Consider the following 21,734-nt stretch of genomic DNA (forward strand, 5'->3'; position numbering starts at 1 on the left):
GAGGCCACAAAATATGGGGTGGTGAGTTTTTAATGGGCTGGCCAATTTAATAGGCTAATGAGTGGGAGGATTATTATAACTATTTCAGAGAAAAAGGTGGGGGTTTCCAGGAAGTGGGCCATGACCCAGGTTTTGGCCTCCTATGATTGGCTGCAGAACTGTCATGACACCTGTGGTCATGTCATTCAGCATCCTGATGTGTTACAGTGAGTGTATAATGAAGCTCAAGGTTCACTGGAGGTCAAACCACCCACCAACTTGGACTAAATTGCTTCCAACCAGTTTCTGTCAGGTCCTCAAGGGCTATGCCATTCTTTTAAGGTTTGTGCCCAGCCCCATCCCTCCTGTTTCAATGTCATGGTTTTCTGCTGTTCTTATCTGGTGACCATTATTCTCTATATGTTAGATTCTGGATATTTTTTAGTATCAAATATGATTCACCTGGTATGCTCTGATCGTATGGGGAAGGACCAAGTTTTATTTTTTGTATCATTTACAATACTGTTGATTAAAAATATATATACAATATTATTTGTTATATATGTGTGTATACACACACACACACACACACACACACACACACACACACATATGCACAACCTAAAAATGGAGAGTTAAGTTTTATTTGGGGCAAAATGAGGACTTAAATTCAGGAAGCAGCATCTCAAGTAACTGAGAAAAACCAGGAGTTGAAGAGGGAGCTAGAATATGTAGGAACTTTGCAACAAAGTAACAGGAAGAAAATCACTGCTAATAATAGAAAATTAGATATCTCAATTTAAAGGATTGAGCACTTTTCTTTGTTTGGGAAGACCTAAATTCTGGCCTCATTGAAATTATTCCTTTGTCATGCACTTCAGCTATCTGGGGCCAGCATCCTGTGTTTTCACATCCTAAAGTTTGCTCAGGGCTCACCATGGGGAGTGGCTTCAGTCTGAGGGCTGCTAGATGGCAAGTGCTCTTTGTTTCCTTCCCGAGCTCCCTCAGGGCTCACCAGCTCACCCTTGGAGGTGGCCACAATCCCTGACAACTGTGACATTTTTTTTTTTAACAGATATGGGAGGTAGTATTTTATTTCTCAATACCCATTAAAAGATAAATACCAAGAGTGACATATTACAGAGTCTAGAAATGTGGGATAGGATTTAGATCAAATTTATAGGTTTGTGATCAAATGCATTTATGTGGCTAAGTTAGCGACATAAACTTAGGCCAGTTAATGAATTTCCTGAGTTTTGGTGTCCGCAAACCTTATAAGTCATTTCATGAAATTTTCAAAGCTGTCTCATGGCCATCATTTTTAAGAATAGCCAGGGCTTATTGAAAACAGTTATATACATTGGATATGTTACTAATCTTGTTTATAATTAGTTTCTTCATCTGTGTAATGGATATAAAAGTAATTACTATCTCGTAAGACTATAATGGATATTAAAAAAGGTAATGTCCTAAATTTCTTTGCATGGTGCTTGTATAAAAGTTCATCATTTCGGAGTTCCCGTCGTGGCGCAGTGGTTAACGAATCCGACTAGGAACCATGAGGTTGCAGGTTCGATCCCTGCCCTTGCTCAGTGGGTTAACGATCCGGCAATGCCATGAGCTGTGGTGTAGGTCGCAGACGCGGCTCGGATCCTGCGTTGCTGTGGCTCTGGCGTAGGCTGGCGGCTACAGCTCCGATTCGACCCCTAGCCTGGGAACCTCCATATGCCGCGGGAGCAGCCCAAGAAATGGCAAAAAGACAAAAAAAAAAAAGTTCACCATTTCAACAATTTTACCATTTCCCTCAAAATGACCAATGGCATTTCTTCCCCGGCACCCTCATTCTATGCTCTCAATATCTGCATGCTTTACTTATCCTGGAAGAATTCTCGCAATCCAAGTAAAAGAAGAGGACTGATATAGTCTGTTAGAACTAGAACCTGCAGCTCAACTAGAAGAGGATGCTGGTTCAGAGAGTTGAATAAATCCCCTTCTGTTGTTAAGAAATACTCATGTGAGATCATCTTTTCAAGCATAAGAAGCAAATAATAAAAGGAACATTATGAACCCTTTGAAATGCAGCAAAAGGAGCCATGATTAAAATTTTAACAAGTTAGAATTATTAACAACAAAGCCTGACAGTTTCATAGTCATAAAGACACCGAACGAAGGCATGATTTGTGACTCACCCTTCAGAAATCCCTCTGTATCTTCCTCTAACATTCCATTTTCTTCCTTTAGTAAAGATCCTGCAGTGTCATTACCTATTTTCCCAGCGAGCCATGTATGTTTTAAAAGTTCAGCTAACATTTCTTTTCATCAGTGAGCAGAAGAGAGACCCTTTTGCTTCTCCTGTATTGATCCTGTCTAAAAAGAGGAATGTCGTTGAGGAAAATGGATCAACCCCTTTCTTTAAGGTTTCAAAACGGACACTGTCTTTCTTAGATTTTTTTCCATTTTCTCCCTACTACTAAAAAGGTAGGTGGTACTCACTGCTCCAACTATAAATAAGACTGAAAAATTATGAATTGTGCCATAGCTAATTTATAATACTTAAAGGAAAGGCAACCTGATATAAACATATTTTAGTGAGCACCTATTAAATGTTAGGCATGTGGTGTTAAATTTACATATAATTCTCTAGTAATCTTCACAAAGATGCAGTGGGATAGGAAATATTAATCTTACTTTATAATCAAGGAAACTAAGGTCAGAAGGTTGAAAAGAAATGAAAATAAATATCCCCCTGGAAACAATAACTGTAGGAGTGAAAAACTTCAGAGCAAAATGGAATGAGCAATGAAGTCCATTTATTTACTTCCTAGCAAGGGATAATATTATTACTACTAATAGTTCATGTTATATCCATAGTTCAAATTTATTTTGAACATTTTTTCATTTTATTTTATTTTAGTATAAACTGAAAATATAGAACTTTTAGGTATAATTTTTTTTTAGGGCCACATTCGTGGCATATGGAGGTTCCCAGGCTAGGGGGTCTAATTGGAGTTACAGCTGCTGGCCTATGCCACAGCCATGCCGGATCCTTAACCCACTGAGCAAGGCCAGGGATTGAACCCGTAACCTCATGGTTCCTAGTCGGATTCATTTCCTCCGTGCCACCACAGGAACTCCTAATTTTCTTATTGAATTACTTTAGTCCCCCTCCTTTTCAGAAGCACATTTCAAATCATAGAGAGCAATTGGATAAGAAAACCATGTTTGTGTGCTTGTTTGTTTGCTTGCTTTTGATAGAATAATGCACTATATATAGTGCCTAGACCAGCTCAGCAGGATGGGGCTGAAGAACGGGTGCTGTGAAACTTAAGGAAAAAAGTTAACATAAAACAAGACACAGAGACATTTATCCTAAGTAAAGGTGGGAACCAGAGGACTCAAGGTCTCAGGGACCAAGAGCACCGCCTCAAGAAACCACACTGCTTTTATTCTTCTGTTCTTTAGGATGACGTCAAGTGAGAAGGGGGTTGTAGGTGCAGGGTATAGGGTTTTTTTGCTGTTTTTTTTGTTTGTTTGTTTGTTTTTTGGTCTTTTTGCCATTTCTTGGGCTGCTCTCGTGGCATATGGAGGTTCCCAGGCTAGGGGTCGAATTGGAGCTGTAGCCTCTGCCTGCGCCAGAGCCACAGCAACATGGGATCCAAGGCACGTCTGCGACCTACACCACAGCTCACGGCAATGCCAGATCCTTAACCCACTGAGCAAGGCCAGGGATTGAACCTGCAACTTCATGGTTCCTAGTTGGATTTACTAACCACTGAGCCAGGATGGGAATTTCTAGGGTTTTTTAAGTTATTTTAAAAGTCACATAGCTGGTTGCTGATTAAGATTTTATTCTGACCTTTAGGCATTTAACAATCATTAGCATTTGAAGAAGCTTGGCATCAGCTATCTATGCATAGCATCTAGAAAATAACCATTGTGCTCCTGCAGATGGGCGTGCCTATCTGCAGCAACCCCTGCATGCCTAGGTTTGCACCTCCGGTTCTCCTTGCTAATGCGTATCCTGCTAACGACCCCTCATAAACCTCTTGTGGCCATGAGGCTCCTCTTTCTTTTATTCTTAAGAGGACATATCATGCTGTGCAAAGAGCCTGCCAATCTACACAGGTCCCCTGTGCCTAGACCAACACCTTAAGTCCTCATTCAGCTGACCCTATGAGTAACTTATGCCTTTAGGTCTTTATTCTTAAACTTAAATCATTTACCAGCATTGCGACTGTTTTCCAAGCAGGAAGATGGGGTAACCTAAAGCAGGACAAGATGGAGTTTTCAGCAAAGAGGCTAAGAAAATATTGTAGAAACATGTTTTGCGACAATATAGGATTGCCCAAGAATCAATTCCCTTTTATATTAGCTAGCTATGGGCAAGTGCATTGACTCATAAAGGAATATCCATTATTTTAGATATTTTTTATTAATGGCCAGCTATCTGAGTCAGTAGCAGAAATAATGAAACTAATGCTTTCGAAACCATTGTCGAAAATTATAATACAAAACGCAGAGATATAAGAAGCATGTGCAAATGGATTTTATCGAATTTTCAGTATTCTCCCTTATACAGAAAATAGATATATTTAATTTGTTTATTTGTTTATTTATTTTTCCTCAGATGAAATCACTGTGAAGCATACATATTTCCCTAACCAAAAGTTTTATATGTGAGCTGTTTTGACAGCTTCCTAAATCTTTATTCTCCTCTTAGAGAATCCAACCAACTTCTTTCATTTCCACATTTTTCAAAAGGAAATCAGAATCCCTGAATGATGCCATCAAATTGTTCCCTTGCCACTAGGATGTGTTTAGTGATGCAGGGAGAAGAATGAGAATGCAGAGTCCCTGAGATAATTCCTCTTGGTTCCAGGTCTCTGCATCAACCTGCACAGCCCTGGAGGGGTGGGGAGTCCAGTCTTCCTGAATGTGGGACTTTAAGGCTTCTCCAAAGAGATACAATTCAAAAAGCCTCTGGCCAAGATTAGAATTACCTGACCCTTATCACCCCACCTGTCTCATTGTAATCCCCCCACCCCCGCCTTCAGCAACCTGGCCTACTCCTTCCTACCCCTACTAAGAAAGCTACCTGGCCCACTCTTCACCCTGCTCCTATAGGGGCATTGTATGCCCCTAACCTACCAGCAATTGTATCATTGGACCTCTCTTTCTCCAGTCAATCAACAGCTCAGCAGGTGGAGTGTAAGACCTCCTCTCTCCCACCCTGAGCCATAAAAACAGATATGACCCTGCCACGTGCCCAGGGTCAGCTCTCCCTGATCAGAGTTGTTCTGCTGCACTAGTAGCATCCCTTATCTCAAAAAACGTATCTTTCTTTTCACCCCAGCTATGAGTCTGGAAGTACTTTTTCCAACCCACCCATGGCGCATAACACACAAGGCTTTGTGGAACACGCGGTAAAGCTGACTTAAGGGGGAAAGAAGCATAGGGAATGGGGGTAGGAGGATGACTGTTTGGCGGGCCCAATGCAGGCCACCCCACGATATGCCTTCATGGCATGTTTATTATTTTGAATTAAAGACACTTTAAAAAGAACCCACACAAGAGGATACTTTGACCTTCCTTTCTGTCTCCCTAAAAACAGGAAGTCTCTCCTGTGAAAGGTGCAACCGTTCATCTGGGGCAGGGGGGAAGGACACCCTTATCACCAGATATAGGAAATCAGTTTGGGCTGAGAATCACAAAACTTTAACTTCCTTAATTTACCACTCTAAATCCAAACTCTGTCTAGATTCTTCACTAAGTACCCACATCTAAGTTTCTTTGTCTTGTCAATTCCTCATAAATGTGTTTCTTTGTCTTAAAAGTATAGCAGCTGCTTTCTTAGGCCATTCCTTAGTTTCTATTTTTTTTTTTTTGAGAGCTCTGAGTACAAAATTAAAATTAGTGTCTTTTTCTCCTGTTTATCTGTCTTTGTGTCAATTTTATTGTGAGTCCAGGCAAAAGCAATCAAGAGGAACACAGAGGGAAATTTTCCCTCCCTGGTAGTGTGTGTGTGTGTGTGTGTGTGTGTGTGTGTGTGAGAGAGAGAGAGAGAGAGAGAGAGAGTCTGTGTCTTTTTTGGAAGGGGTTCCTGCTATTGTTTAATTTGAGATAATTTTACAGAACTTTTGTGAGTGGTATAACTAAAGAAGAATGAGTTTTCATGCAGATTTTGTATTGAAAATGTATCCCAAACACAGTCATCTCCTTTAAAAATAAGGAATTCATCGGATTGCTTTCGTGTATTAGAAATAAAATGATTTGAATAGACAATTGATAAGAGAAGAAGAAATACTGATGAAAAGTACATGTGGAAATATTCTCCCTCTCAACAGTCAAATAAATACAAATCCAGTTTCAGTGTTAGAGACAAATGAGCAAATGTAAAAAATCACAACATTTAATATGAGATTGTTTACAGTAAATGGGAAGTTTTACCTGAAGGTGAGGTAAAAACTGGAGTAATCTTATCAGAAGGTGTCACAAAATATGTCAAATTCAAACTCATTCTCATTACCAACCCTTAACACTTAACCCTATCGCAAATAAATCCTGAGAGTGCAACAAACCAAAGGAAAAAAAAAATCAAAAATAACAAAAATTAAAATATCCACATTGTTTACATTGTAAAACCTTATTCAAGATATTGAACACTAGGAAATGACATATATAGTTGGAAAGAGAGGAATATACAAGTAAATTACAGCATGCTTTATATGAAGAAATATTATGCAAGGATTAAATTTGTCCTTGAAAAGTTTTGTAATATCATGGAAACATTTGTTTTACATTACATGAAAAGGCATATACTTTATACAATATTTAATATGATATCACAATTATTTATGGGTTGAAATATAAAGCATAAGAAAAGTATACCGAAAAATGTTAATTTTTGTCAGTGACTATATCTGTTTTTATGGGTACTTTTTTCCCCTCTCTTTTTCTATTTTCTATATCCCATATATTTTCTCATGAGCACATATCAATTTTTAAAATGAATAAAAATAAATCTCATTGAAATTATTTTTAAGATGAGCCTTAGTGTTTGGAGAGCTTGTTGAGCGGGATGTATCATTTTATTAAAATCTAAAATAAACTAATCATCAGCACCTCCCCAAAATATGTGAAAGGTGTCATCCGAATAGCATGGATTACTCCTCCAGAAAACTAGATCGCATTCCTACTTCATTTTTATTTTAGAAATCTCACCTTTCAACCATCTACAACACGGGCCATCATTCATATCGAACTTAATTAGAAAACAGTTTGGAAGTTGGAGAAATTCCTAATTTAAATCAATTAAAGGGAAAGTTGTCAGGTTCGCTTTGGGTTTGCTTTTCTCTACTTTCACAGCAGGACTGAAGAGATCTGTCTTCCCCAATCTCCTTGCCTTCCTCCAGGATTATGTCATAGTGTTCGGTGTGTAAATCTAGGAACTCATGGTGGCAATTAGCATCTGAGACTCCTGCCACAGCCAGGAGAAGTTCGGGTGACAAACGGAGGCACCCCAGGATTTCGTGCTGAAAATTCTTTGATGGGTGCTTTCGTTCACAAATGACATACCTCTCGTTAGTGCGGCCAGGCAACCCTGTACTCTAGTCCTATTTCTGTTCGGTGTTCAGAGCTCTTCCTTCCCTCACTCATGCCCTAAATCCTATTGTGTCACAGTTAATCTAGTTATCAAATGGAAAAAGCATGCCAGATAGTGATTATTTAAGGAGCACATGCCTTTCACTGAGTAGATCATTATAGGTTCTTTGCCTCTCCCTTGCTAAAATAAGATTCCTTGCCTTATCTGTGGCCTGCCTGTATCCTTGCTGCCCTAAAATGTGTGCTTACTCTCCACTTAACTTTTATAGAACTACTTTCTATATAGTAATTTCATCTTTGCCTTCATTCTAAAATCATTATCTGCCAAGCACAGGTGATAAAATATATTCTCTATAGTGATGATAGATAGATATATAGATAGACAGATAGATACATAGATAGATTTTTTTCCCCCTAAATTAGGGTATATGGTCGTTTATGCATCTGCCTTATCTCTAAGGCTGTGGTCCATGAGAACAGGCACCAAATTTTAATCATTTTTAGTATCTCAAGATATAGATGGCTCTCAATTTATGACTTAGAATGAATGAATGAATGAATGAATGAATGAATTAAAAAAATAATATGTGTTTTACATGACATTTGAGTGCAAAAGTAGTAGAAGATTTCAAAGTGGTGGAATTTCTTAAATCTTTTAATAATTTGAGAAAGTAATCTAGGATATTTGAAACTAGACATACTTTAAAGTTCCAGAATGTAGTATGGTTTATACATGATTAAATCAAAAGAAATTTCTAGGTAAGAGACTAGAAAGTCTAGACTGTATTATAGTGATGCACTCAGAATATTTAATGGAAAGTTCTAGGTAGAGGCTGGAAAACTCTGTTCAAACTTTCTCTCTCTATAGTCAAAATAGATGTGAATGTCAAAACAATTACCCAACAAATTAAGATGATTAGAAATTCTTTTCCCCTTACATGATTTTTATGTGTTCCTTTGTCTCCTATCAGTTTGTAAATCTCTTAAGGTCAGAAATTCCCCTCTTTTTTGACGTTCTAAAATTGTTTCTCCTACCTGTGTCTTAGTAGGTATTCATTTAGTTAATTGTTGTAAACCAGCTACTATAGAATAAAGAGGCTTCAGAGATTTCGGTTCTCTTGCTTTTGGTAGTTTCTTCTGGAACTTCAATTCCAGTTTACCAAGGTTCTTTCTGAAGGGCTGGTGTCATGTGGAAGAGCCCAGGGCAGACAAGGGGGATTGCTGAAACAAGAGGTGTCTAAGACATAACCATTTTAGACTCTGCTATGATTTAAAACGGTCACTTTTTTTTTTTTTTTTTCCCTTTTTAGGGCCGTAACTGTGGCATATGGAAGTTCCCAAGCTAGGGGTCAAATTGGAGCTGCAGATGCTGGCCTACATCAAAGCCACAGCAAAGCCCAATGCCATATCTGAGCTGTATTCTGTATTGCTTGTGGCAGCGCTGGATCCTTAACCCACTGAGTGAGACCAGGGATTGAGCCTGCATGCTCATATACCAGCCGGGTTTACACTCTGGGCCACAACGGGAACTCCAAGGTCAGACACTTTCTAAATGAAGAATTTCTAGGCTCACATGTAGATATTATGATTTGGTGTTCCTAAATCACTACCATTCAGAAATACACATTTTATTTATTTATTCTTTATTGAGATAAAATCAACAGAAAACATTACATTAGCTTCAGGTGTACAGAATAATGATATGATATTTGGATATGTTGCAAAGTGATCATGACAATAAGTCTAGCTAACATCCATCACGTATACAATATACTTTATAGCATATATTACAAAGACTTTATTGAGGTTTTTCTACATTAATAGCTACAGAAAACTAGGAGGGTTGAAGAAAGCAGCTGCTGTTTCCTTCTGCACAGGTCATTAAGGAACTTGTGGGGAGGGGAATTGGGGGGGGTGCCCTGGTAATGACCAGAGGGAAAGAGGACCACTGGGTGCTCTCTGGCATAAAGAATCTGATATGAGGGGAAGGGGGGCATCTAACAGCATAGCTGTCATGAGGGAGGAAGAGGTAGAGCCATTGAGGTCACGGAGCTTGGAAATCATTGTGTCAGAGCCTGCACTACATCCTTTAAAAACATGGTACCCATCACCACCTTCTCACTGTTGACCATCAGCCGAGTGGCTCTGGTGGGTGTGGCATTCCAGGGTCAGCAAGACAAGTCTCCCACTGGTCACTTTCCTTGCTGCACTTACCGTGCACCCCACAAGGAACACAACCCAGGTTGGTCACATCCTGCACCACTATGTGATCTTGTTCATGCCTGTCATATTTCCCTGTTTCTAAACTCCTTCCCGTTCATGAACACAGAGCCCTCAGCTCTGCAGTGGCTGGTTGGGGACACAGACCTGTGGGGTTTGTGTTCACAGCTGGAAGTACAGCTGCCTAGGTTGAGTCACGGAAATTAATGCTCATTACCACAGCGACAGATTCTCTCAGTGCTAGGGGCTCGAATTCAGGATGCTGATGCCAGCAGGAAGTTCAGAGGATGCTTGCCTGTGGGCCCTTGACAGGATATTGGAGCTGGTGGAGAAGTGGACACACACAGCCACCACTTGGTAGTGCTAGGAGAAAGGATGGCTGCTGAAGGTGTAGCCCTCAGTCAGCCCCTTACCAGCTAAGAGGTGCAGCAGCTCCTGCTTCCCTACATTTGACACTGGATTCAGGAGTGAGGACACCAGTGGGAAGTCTTTGAGTGGCAGACCCTCTAAGTCAGCAGCCAGCCTGGTGGACACAGCTGTGGGAGGAGAGTTGGGCTGGACACTGGGAGGGATGAAGTCCTCAAGATCAAGCAGGGAGATCTCCTTGGCTGCAGGGCATTTTTGCAGCTAGTATCTTTTGTTTTGTGAATTCCTCCAGGAGGCATGTTCCATCTGCCTTTCCTCAGACTCTGGTATCGTCTCAGATTCTGATGAGCTAGTGCTGGAATCCCTGCTATCATTGGGGGAGGAGGCTTTTTTCTATCTGGCATTTTTTTTCCTCTTCTTTGTCTTCCTCATCTCATCTTCCTCCTCACTCTGATCACTCCCACTGCTCCCTTTCTCCTCATCCTCATTCTGGTCTTCATTACTGGACTCATTGCTGACTCCCCAGAGCCGCTCTTGCTACTGCTCTTACTGTACAACTCACTCTCAGACTGGGAGAGCACTGCCTGCAGGCTCTGTAAGATCTGACTCCCCATCAGAATTTGTGTAGAAGGGTTCTTCCTTCCTCTTGTCTTGATATGATCAATCGGTCCATTCAGATGCCTCCATGTTGTGCTCAGGTCAGTGTGGGGCTTCCTCTGGAGGGTCTGGGAGCTTTGGGTAGCCTGTGGCCTTGCCTTTGAGCAGATGGTACAGTGAACCCGTATGAAAAGTGATTCTGGTCTTTGAAGAATGATTCCAAGACTGAGGATGGTTTGGGTGCCAGGAAGAGCTCCCTGACACGGTGGCCGAGGGTCCTGTAACACTCTGAAGGTACATAAGTGGCTGGGTGAAGTGTGTTTGGTTTCCTACATTGTAGTTCTGGTCATACTTGGCCAGATTCAGTACATACAGGGTCAGCAGTTTGGCTTGATTACAGTGGTCAGGTAAAGTTTGATGACCAGGTTGATGACCTGCAGCTTGGTGATGTCTTCCTCTGCTGTGAAGGACTTGGCTGTTTTTCTCAGGATGTCAGGTGCATTCCTATGGTCATGCTCACAGTTCTCACCGATGAGCCTCAGAATGCTGGCTCAGGCCATGGACACCTGGATGTCCTCTGTGAGCTTTGCCAAGTGCTTGATGAACTCATGGTGTGCTTCACGCATCTGCAACAGCTTCTTCATGATGGCCACTGACTCTGTGACCTCAAGCTAATCACAGTGGAATAGAAACTGCACCAGGTCTTTGAGGCCGATATCACTGACTCAGCCTCTGTTAGTTGAACAGTATCCATGGCTGCCACAAAGTCCTTGTCTCACTGTGGATGTAGGTTTGGGATTTCTGTAGGAAAATATGGTGTTAGTCTCATTTGCCAGGTTGGTCAGTGCTTCCACCTTCAGGATTTTATCTGGGTGGGGTTAAAGGGCCTCACGTAGAAACTCTTCTAGTAGGGCTCAACCATACCTGGGTCCTTGATGGACATGGTGGCGATGTTCTGGAGCACCACATTTGCACGTCACTTCGGGGAGAGCATGCATCAGGTACTTGGGCCCCTCAGTTGCGGAAACGGGCAGCAGGTGGTGTGAAAAGGGAGGTGGGCCAAGTAGAGGGAGGAAAGGATTGTGGGGGGGGGCATCAGGAGGTAGAGGACATCAATGGGGGGATGGGAAAACTGGGGTCATTGCAGGGTTAGGTGAGCTAGGGTAGGGAGGATGGAGGAGATGTGATGTACTCAGAGTCCTGGGGAAGGCTTTTTTAATTTTGTTTTTGTGTTGTTTAATTTATTTATTTTTAGCACAGAATATTTTATTCAACAATTTCCAGTGCAAAGATATGCCTTTAGGCAAAACAGCTTCCTTAAAGGAAGCACTTTTTTTTCTTTTTAGGGCCACACCTGCAGCCTATGGAAGTGCCCAGGCCAGGGGCCAAATCAGAGCTACAGCTGATGGCCTACACCACAGCCACTAACAACAGTGGATCCAAGCTGCAACTGCAACTATGCCGGATCCTTAACCCTGTGATGGAGGCCAGGGATCAAACCTGCATCCTCACAGAGACTACACTGGATTCTTAACAGGCTGAGTCCCCACTGGAACTCCAAAGGAAGCCTCTGGAATCAGAAGTTGCTGGCAGCTGACACAGAGAACAATGGGCAGGGCTGGACTGGAGGAAGCAGAGGGGACCAGGAGGGCCTCAGGTCCCAGGAATCACACCCAGCACTGATCAAGGGACATAAAAGACGGTCTGTCAGCAACGTCCAGCCTCCTTCACTGTGACAAGAAAAATGAATTTAGTCCTACAAGTCTGTGAAAACTCGCGGATAACATTGAGTCTCTCCTAGATCATTAGGTTAACCAGGAAAATGGAAAGGACCTGTGCTAATTCCTCATTTACCCCATTCCCACAGGTAGATTTAATATACCCAGTAAACTAGGATCCCCCAGCAGAACCTCCAGAAATTATTTTCTAACGATTTTTATAAATATTGAAATCTTTTCTTCAGTCTCTGCAGAATGTGAATAGTTTTCAGGTCCATGGTGGATGAAGACTCAAAGCTCTGACTGGGTCCGATAAGAAGGGGTCATTTTTTGAAATTTAATATGCCTGATGGTCATCACCGCTGAAGATCTTAGTGTGGAGCAAGTCCCACGTGCAGTGCGTGGGAGGCGGGGCAAGGGGCGGAGCCTAGAGGTAAAAAGGACGAGGCGCGTCTCGGCGGGGGGTCGCTGGCGGGAGAGTTTGGAGGTGGTGCTTTCAGCCCTCCCGCCCTTAGAGCGTGTTAACTAGACCTCTGCTTCTCGGGCTAGGCTGTGAGACCAGTAAATGAGCCTCGTTCAAGTTATGTGTAGACACTGCTGGCGTCACCACCTGTGCCCTGAGCTGGGTAAGTGGCCTTCGCGCCGTTTTTTAAATTTCTTAGTTTGTGTCTTGAGGATGCGCTCCCCTGTTGGTTTTTAAAATGAGATGTTTTGGGAACTTGTCTCTCAGGTGCAGGTCTTAAAAGTCGGGGTGCTAGGTGTCGGGTTCAAACCCTTCGTTCCTCAGGGAGACTGGTTCGACTTAGGACTGGTGTTCCCTCGCTGTGTGGGGCACAGGCACCACGGGTGGCGTGTGGGCTTTACCGGGAGGTTGTGTTTCAGACACTGGTAGCTGCTTGGCCAGGGCCTTTGCTCGTTGGCTGGAGCTGTAGGAGTCACTCAGACTCTGTTCCTAGGGTTTTTCTCAGAGGAAGTTGTTCCATATGTAGTTGGAGTTTCAGTGTGTTTGTGTGAGGAGGTGCGTTCCGGATCCCCCTGGGGTGTCTTGGAGTCAAGACAGCGCTGGAAGCCAGGTGTCTGCGATCTGCGTGCCCTCCTGGTTGGGGGAGGGGCCGACCTATTTTAAACAAGCTCCAGCTGTTCCTTCTGTGTAGATGGTTCACAGGCCATGAGCTAAGAAACTGCAATGAGCAGTAGCACTGCTTCCACCCCTCCTGCCCCCGTCTAATAGGTCAGGTCATTATACCCACTTTTGGGCGGATATCCATAAGGTAGGGTGTGGTTTTGCCCAGGTGATGCTGGTAAACATCGGAGCGAGATGCTCAATGTGAAGCTTTAGTCTTCGTTCCAAAGAATTTTCTTGGACGTTATGTTTCTGTCTTCTCACAGTGGACACCTACCCTCCCATCACAGTAACAGTCCATGTCCCAATTTAAAACATTCAGGCATTACCTAAATAGGTAAAGCAGTGATGAATTTTGCTGTTTCCCTTTGGAATCCCTTCTCAGCTTATGCTAAGCTTGTGGGCTTGTGGCAAGTTTTAATGTTCCAACAATGAGCTTGAGAAGGGTCTAGAGGCAGAGGGACTCTCCGTGTCTTGGTACTGAGGTGACAGAAGTCACAAGTAGCAAATGAAGAAGAGTTTGTGTGTGTGTGTTTTAAATACAGCACCTATATGTTGTATGTTTGTAAATGCATGGAATTTTTTTTTTTTTTTTTTTGGAAAAACATGCACATCTGGCTACATCCAGGGGAAAGAATTAGACATAAGTGGTCTTTAGTCAAAGTGGCCTTTTTTTGATTATAGTAGTTTGCTGTCAGTGTTTTTGTCAAGATTTAAGTTAATTTTGTCTTATAATTGCCACATTTTCAAGTACATCCTGAATGTATAAAGTTGTCAATAATAATGCGTAATACTTTACCTATATGTAGGTTAATAATAATATAACAAAAGATGTTTCTTATCACAAGAACTTTTTTTTTTAAGAAAAGGTGAAAGGTTTACAATGAAAGATTCTCTCAAGGTGTGTTTAGGCAGAAAGCTCTCCAGTTATGGTAAAGCAATCCCTATTTAAGTCTATTTCAAGAATATATCCCAAGAAATTTTCTAGGAGCAATTTTGAAAGAGGGATTTCCTCCCCTCCCCCCCACCATGTGTCATCTGAAAGGTGGTTAGCTCTTGTCTGAAGTACTGAATCTCTGAATGGCTCAGCGTTATGTACAAATGTATGGATAGATGAATGTCTGGGGTATGTGAATATATTACTAAGTTGTTAGAAAATAAAACATCTTGACAGAGGTAATGCCGTATGCGCACATACATGATATGACATCCCTGTGTTTCTTCACAGTGGGACACTTTCTTAGCTGGGATTTACCTGGCAAATGGCAGTTGATACCAGAAGAATGCAATATAAACATTATGATGCATGGAAGAGAGATACAGAGAAGATGCTGAGCATGGCATATAGGTTAAAGCTGTAGGTCTAAACCTTGGCTGGACATTATGATTGCCTAGGATCCTTTTAAAAAGACGTAGTGGTGACCCACGCTTATAGATTCTGATTTAATGGCTTGAGATGGAACTTAGGGCGATATTAGTTTTGAAAGCTCCCCATTTGATTCTTCTGTGCAAGCAGGATTGAGAAATCGCTAGAGTAGAGCAAAAGAATCCATAGCGGTGGGTGGTGAAGTGTATTGGTAGAACAAGTGTGGGTGGCAATCAATTGATTTAACATTGTAAACCTGAAGCATATTTTGATCAGTTGTAAGATCAGGCCTAGGTAATGCTAGTAAGGATTCTGAAACAAACCAGCTGTAGGGCACAGCAGGGCAGCAGAATAATTTGAGACACATTAAAATGAAGAAAAACCAGACTAGAATAAAGGTAGTTTGTTTATTCTAGGACCTGACCAGGGCCGTTTCTGGTAATTTTCTATTTAGTTGAATCAAAGACTACTCTAATGTAGGTGTCTGTCTTAAACTTCTCACTGCAGGCTGAACATAAATAGATGGAAACATACATGCAGTAATTTCCATGCTCAAGTATTTTGTCCATACAGGCTAACCAATGCTCAGTGAGATCCTAATTTGGTAATCAGACCTACGAATAATTGTGCTAAATGATTCTGTCTTCATTATTGAAAGCACAGCCTTAAACTGTCACGCAGGTGTTACCCTTCTACTATTCTGTATTTAAACTATGTTTCCCACCTGTTTTGCCCTGGTCTTGCCGGGTCCATCCATCTCTTCTTGCTCTCTTCCACTCTTCTGTTGAGTGGGAAAGCTACATTTGGGGCCTCACTGGCTGGACATAGCAGATAGTATGTATGCCTGTTTTGCTGATTCAGGTCTCTAAATGCATGAGGATCTTAGAAATGTTTGCTGTGGTTAACAGAATAAACATACACGTAAAGAATTTGCTAGGTCCCAGAAACGTACATGCTATTCACAACTTGGATGATTTTCTTCCTATTATTAAATAAAGGTACAATGAACTTCAAAGATTTTGATTTTTCTTTCTTTTTCTTTTTTTTTTTTTTGTCTTTTTTGTTGTTGTTGCTATTTCTTGGGCCGCTCCTGCGGCATGTGGAGGTTCCCAGGCTAGGGGTTGAATCGGAGCTGTAGCCACCGGCCTACGCCAGAGCCACAGCCACGCGGGATCCGAGCCGCGTCTGCAACCTACACCACAGCTCACGGCAACGCCGGATCGTTAACCCACTGAGCAAGGGCAGGGACCGAACCCGCAACCTCATGGTTCCTGGTCGGATTCATTAACCACTGCGCCACGACGACGGGAACTCCGAGATTTTGATTTTTCTAATCCTTTTTATACATCCTCATTTATTCTGTAAAGTATGATATTTAAACATTCATCCTTTTTGTTTGTTTGCTTCTTTGTTTTTAACTTTACTCTTTTTTGAAAAGCCAGCATGAGGCTTTTGGATTATTTTGTGTGTGTGTGTGGTTGGTAAATTATAATGTTACCATTGTGATGACAATTTACAAGATACTAACAAAATAAATTGAATTTTTGACTTAGAAGGCTTTTATTTTCAGGAACAAAGTGAGTTTTATCAGAGGTCAGTGATTTTTCATCTGGAAAAAATCAGTGTATTTTTACTAGGATTATGTTGAGTATTGTCACTAAGTTTATCTTTATTCAGTCTGCTAAAAAAAAATTTAAAATACTGAGAGTGTAGATGTGCATGTTTGGAGGAGGAGGAATTAAGTAGTTTTAAAGTAGTAAAAATAAAGATATATAAATGTTTTTTCCCTTTATCTATCATAGAGTTACAAAGTTGTTTGTGATAGCCGCTTATAATAAATTTTAAACTTGAAAATGCTGAGCTTGGTTCACACAACCCTATGTGTTTTCTTCTCTGCAATTTCATCTGAAAATGTATCTAGAGAGAAAACTAGGTAATTTCTTTTCCTCAGGGAATAATGATTACTGCAAATCCTTTCCAAGAATCTCATTGAGTTTTCTTGTATTTGAAGATAACTTTCAAAGTTATATCTAATAGCTGTCTGTTAAATACAGTTTCTATGATTTTTTTATTCAATTCTCTACTGAAAGTCATTCTTATTAAATAACTGTATTATTAAAATAATTAAGTGTTTTAGTCTCAAAACCTAGGGTGCGCTTGAGAAATTTTTATGGTTTTATTTAAGAAAGATAACCTGTATTTAATTGAGGCAATAAAAAACATTATTGGAATTTAAGGTGAGCCAGTGATGGTCAGCATATGATGCTTGGTTGTAAGAAATTTGTATTTTCAATCTAGAACAGATAATAGCACATGTTTGACACCCAACAAATAGAATGTAAAGAAGAAAGGAAGGAGAAAGAGTTGTACTCTCACTTTGTACTTGAGATAGATTTTTGTCCCCCAAAAAATGCTTCTCTGAAGCTTATTATATGTACCTATATAATAAGGCTGTATTGTCCAAAGTTTTTATTATATTTTACTGGAATTGCAGTTTTTTGCAGATACTTTATGGTATCAGATATAAAGAAAAAGGGAATCTAAAAAGGCTTTTCTATCTTGTTTCTGTGGTCATTAGAGAATAGTAATTTTATTTTGAGAAGTGAGAATAAATATGATCTCTGTCAATTAGGGGCAGAGAGAGAGAGAATATATACAGTAGTTTCGCATGTAAGCTGGGTTATTTCTGGATGACAAAAACCTAAATAGGTAAATTCCAATAGTACCACCGAGCACATAACTGCATTGTAAAAGTTTGGAGAATCAGTTGAGTTGTCTGTTTATCCAACTTTTATTTTTTGCCTTGGACTTAAAAGCTGGACTAGGGGATAGCATGAAAACAGACTTTTTCATGAAGATTACAAAAAGATTTAGACAAGAAATATATAAGCAAATGAAAAATCAAATTGTGTTTCTAAATCAATAAAAGCAGTAACAAGAAAACTTCCAAATATAGATAAATGGAGTTCTATTTCTTGCCTTCAATCAAGTATGCTGTCTGTACAGTTTAAGGAGCCTTTCATTTTATTTGGACTGGTTTATCAATTTATAATAGAACATGGGATTTAGACTGGGTCTACAGAATGCTCTGAGTATGACGGATGAAAAGCTACTTTATACATCAGGAAAGTCTGAAATTTAGAGCTTTTTCCTCTTCCTCAATTACTTGTATTATCTATTTATTGTACTAGTATGGACTCAGGGCGTCCTAATAGTTCAGTGGATTATAATCTAATATAATCATGATTTATTTTGATCTAATTTTCAGAGAGAGGGAGCCTCATCATTTTGCTTCTGTGACCTTTTGACAAGTCTTCATTATTTCCTGTGTCTTAACTTATAACTTAAGTACTATTGTGACTTCATGTATGGCATAAGACCTCACTGTGGTGTATATATACTTCAACTGCCATCTTTACTTGCCTTTATAATACTATCACACTTCTAGATATATTTTAAACCTCATAATACATTGTCATTATTTTTTACTACACACATTCGTTTAATGTTACAGAGATTCGTATTATAATGAGCTACATGTTTATAATGTCAGGTGTTTTTAATTGCTTTCTGTAAATACCTATTTCCATCTGGTATTTTCCTTTTGCATAAAGGACCTTGGAGTGTTTTTTTTTTTTTTTTTTTTTTTTTGTAGCACAAGTGATACATGCGTTTAGCTTTAGGTGCCTAAGAAAGTCTTTATTTCGTCTCTGTTTTTGAATACTTACTTTACCAAGTTGTCAGTTCTAGGTTGATGGTGTTTTCTTTTAGGAGAGTAGTTGCTCCACTTTCCTCTGACTTGCATTGCTTCTAATGAGAAATCTATCATTCTTAGCTTCATTCTCTTATTTGAAACACATCACTTTTCTCCAGCTGCTTTTAAGACTCTGTCACTGTCTTTAAGCAATTTGTTGAAAATGTGCTTTCGTGTTGTTTTCCTCATGTTTTTGGTACTTGGGATTTGTTGAGCTTCTTGGATCCATGGGATTATAATTGTCATCACACCTGGAAAAATATCAATCGTTAGTTTTTAAATATTTTTTTCTCTTACTCGCTACCCCAAGTTGTTTTCCTTTGACTCCAGGTACACATGGGGCTGTTGACTTGAAGTTGTCCCCCATCTCACTGATGATACATTTTTTTCACAGCCTTTATATTCTGTGTTTTATTTTGGGTAGATTCTATTGCTATGTGTGTAGGTTCACCAGTCTACTGTTCTGAAAAACCTCCTGTTTTCTTTTTAAAATTTTTTAATAATTTTAATTTTTTCTATTATAGTGGTTTACAGTGTTCTGTCAGTGTTCTTCCCTACAGCAAAGTGACACTCACACACCCACACACACACATATATCTATACATAAACATTCCGTTTCTCACATTATCCTCCATCATGCTCATCACAAGTGACTAGATAACAGTTCCCAGTGCTATACAGCAGGATCTCATTGCTAATCCATTCCAAAGGCAATAGTTTTTGCATCTATTAACCCCAGATTCCCAGTCCATTCCACTCCTCCCTCGCCCCCTTGGCAACCACAAGTCTAGTCTCCAAGTCCATGAGTTTCTTTTCTGTGCAAAGGTTCATCTGTGCCATATATTAGATTCCAGATACAAGTGATATCCTGTGGTGTTTGTCTTTTTCTGACTTTTTTCACTTACTATGAGTCTCTCGTGGTAAATGACATTTAGTTCTTTTTTATGGCTGAGTGGTATTCCTTTGTGTGTGTGTCTGTGTGTATATATACACACATCACATCTTAATACATTGATCTGGTGATATGCATTTAGGATGTTTCCATGTCTTGGCTATTGTGAATAGTGCTGCAGTGAACATACAGGTGCATGTGTCTTTTTCAAGGAAAGTTTTGTCCATATATATGTCGAAGAGTGTGATTGCTGGGTCATGTATGAGTTGTATATTTAGTTTTCTGAGGTACGTGCCGTACGGTTTTCCATAGTGGTTGTACCAATGTACATTCCCACCAACAGGGTGGGAGGATTCCCTTTTCTCCACATCCTCTCCAGCGTTTGTTATTTGTGGACTTATTAATGATGGCCATTCTGACCTCCTCTGTTTTCAGTCTGAGTAAGTGTGTTGTGTCAGACACTGTAGTTTTCACACCCAGAAATTGAATTTTTGGGATACTATTCATGTATCTACCTAACATGGTTGGTGTTCCCCCTTTCTTGTTGGAATGTGGAAACAGAATACTAACAATTTTAATGTCCTTGCTGAAGAATTCTATTATCTGGATCATTTCTCAATTTGTTTATATTGATTTTTTTTTTTTTGCTCCTCTTTATGGTTCATACTTTGCTGATTCTTTGCTTTCCTTCTAGTTTTTGATGGATGCCAGACATTTTAACTTTGCTGTAGCTGACAATTTCTGTATATCTATAAATATTCTTGAGGTGTGTTCTGGAACACAGTATCTGGAACTCAGTTGTGTTACTCGGGGAGAAACCCTTTTGAGATTGATTCTCAGTTCAGTTAAGTAGCATTAGATGAGACTAACTGCTTTTTTCTACTACTGAGATACTACTGAGTTTTCTGAGTACTTCATTTGATTCTCTGTGAATTAGGTTTTTTTTTTTTCTTTTTTTTCCTTTGGGGTTGCATAATCCTTTCCTTGCCTTCAAGCTGTTTGTCTTGCACATGTGTTTATAAGTCATGTGATGAACATTTTGAGGAAATTCCCTGCTTAGGGCCATTGTTTGGTTTCTGTGCAGGTCCTCTCTCTCCTGTATCGTGACGTGCAAACCTTTCCCATCTTGACCTTGTTTTAATTACCTCCTATTTACTCCACTGATGAGGATGTGATTTCCACCCTAGGATTATGGAAGTAACCAAACGCATGTCGCCCAACACTGGATGAATGAGATTGACCACAGTCACATATATTATTAGTTACACATGCTCACAGCCTAGGGGAGGAGGACACATGGAGGTGGCACTCGGGAACAGTGAGAAACCAAAGACTGTGGAAGACAGGCTTTGTAGCGCTAAAGCGTGTGGTAACCTTAGTTCCTGCAGCAGGTGGTGATTGACCTACCTAAGAGTTCCATGAGCTGTTAGGAACCTGAAAACTTCTACTCAAAGGCAAGCAAAAACTCTTCCTGGTCTCTAATAAGGAAGGTTGTTTGGCTGGGGACCTATTGACCAGAGCAGAAGTGGGAGGGGAACTTGTGTTCTACACTAGTTAAGGCTCTCTTGGATTTACCAGGTGTGAAGGCAGCACATAATACTGGAATTAATTTTAGGCTTTGCCCCACACCCCCCAAATGCCAATCTCCATCCCCTCAGCTCAGTGAGATTGTTAGGCTATGACAGATTGTTCCCTCTTAGTGTCCCAGAAACCCTCACTAGGCCATAACCAGTGGGAAGTCAGTGAATTTACCTCTCAAGTATATCTGTCCTGGGCTGCCTAATGTGCGCGGTTGGAAGACGTTATTTCATAGATTGTCTGTCTGTGTTATTGTTGTTCTTAGTGGAATGATAAGTTTAGCACCTGCTACTCCATCTTGGCCTTAGCTTACATTGTAGAGAACTTGGGGAGGATATGCATGATAAATTGAGGTTTAATGGAAAGCTTATCATTATTAAACAAACGATAATTATTTGAACAAGAGGGAGATTTCAGCAGGATTGCTTTTAAAAGGCTCCCTCTTCTTGTAGAATTCTGTAAATGATATGACTGTAGTTTGACTGAGGGGGGGAAGGGTATAAAGTGAAAAACATCAAGAGTAAATCACAACAGTGAGC

The 21,734-nt window shown here is 40.4% G+C and overlaps 1 pseudogene; it reads right to left on the reverse strand.

Annotated features, from left to right (window-relative positions):
* Positions 1-10,041: 10,041 nt before the first annotated feature.
* On the reverse strand, positions 10,042-14,685 carry LOC125133176 (AP-3 complex subunit beta-2-like; annotated as a pseudogene).
* Positions 14,686-21,734: the final 7,049 nt, after the last annotated feature.

The sequence above is a fragment of the Phacochoerus africanus genome, chromosome 8 (genome assembly GCF_016906955.1).
Source record: "Phacochoerus africanus isolate WHEZ1 chromosome 8, ROS_Pafr_v1, whole genome shotgun sequence".
NCBI lineage: Eukaryota > Metazoa > Chordata > Mammalia > Artiodactyla > Suidae > Phacochoerus > Phacochoerus africanus.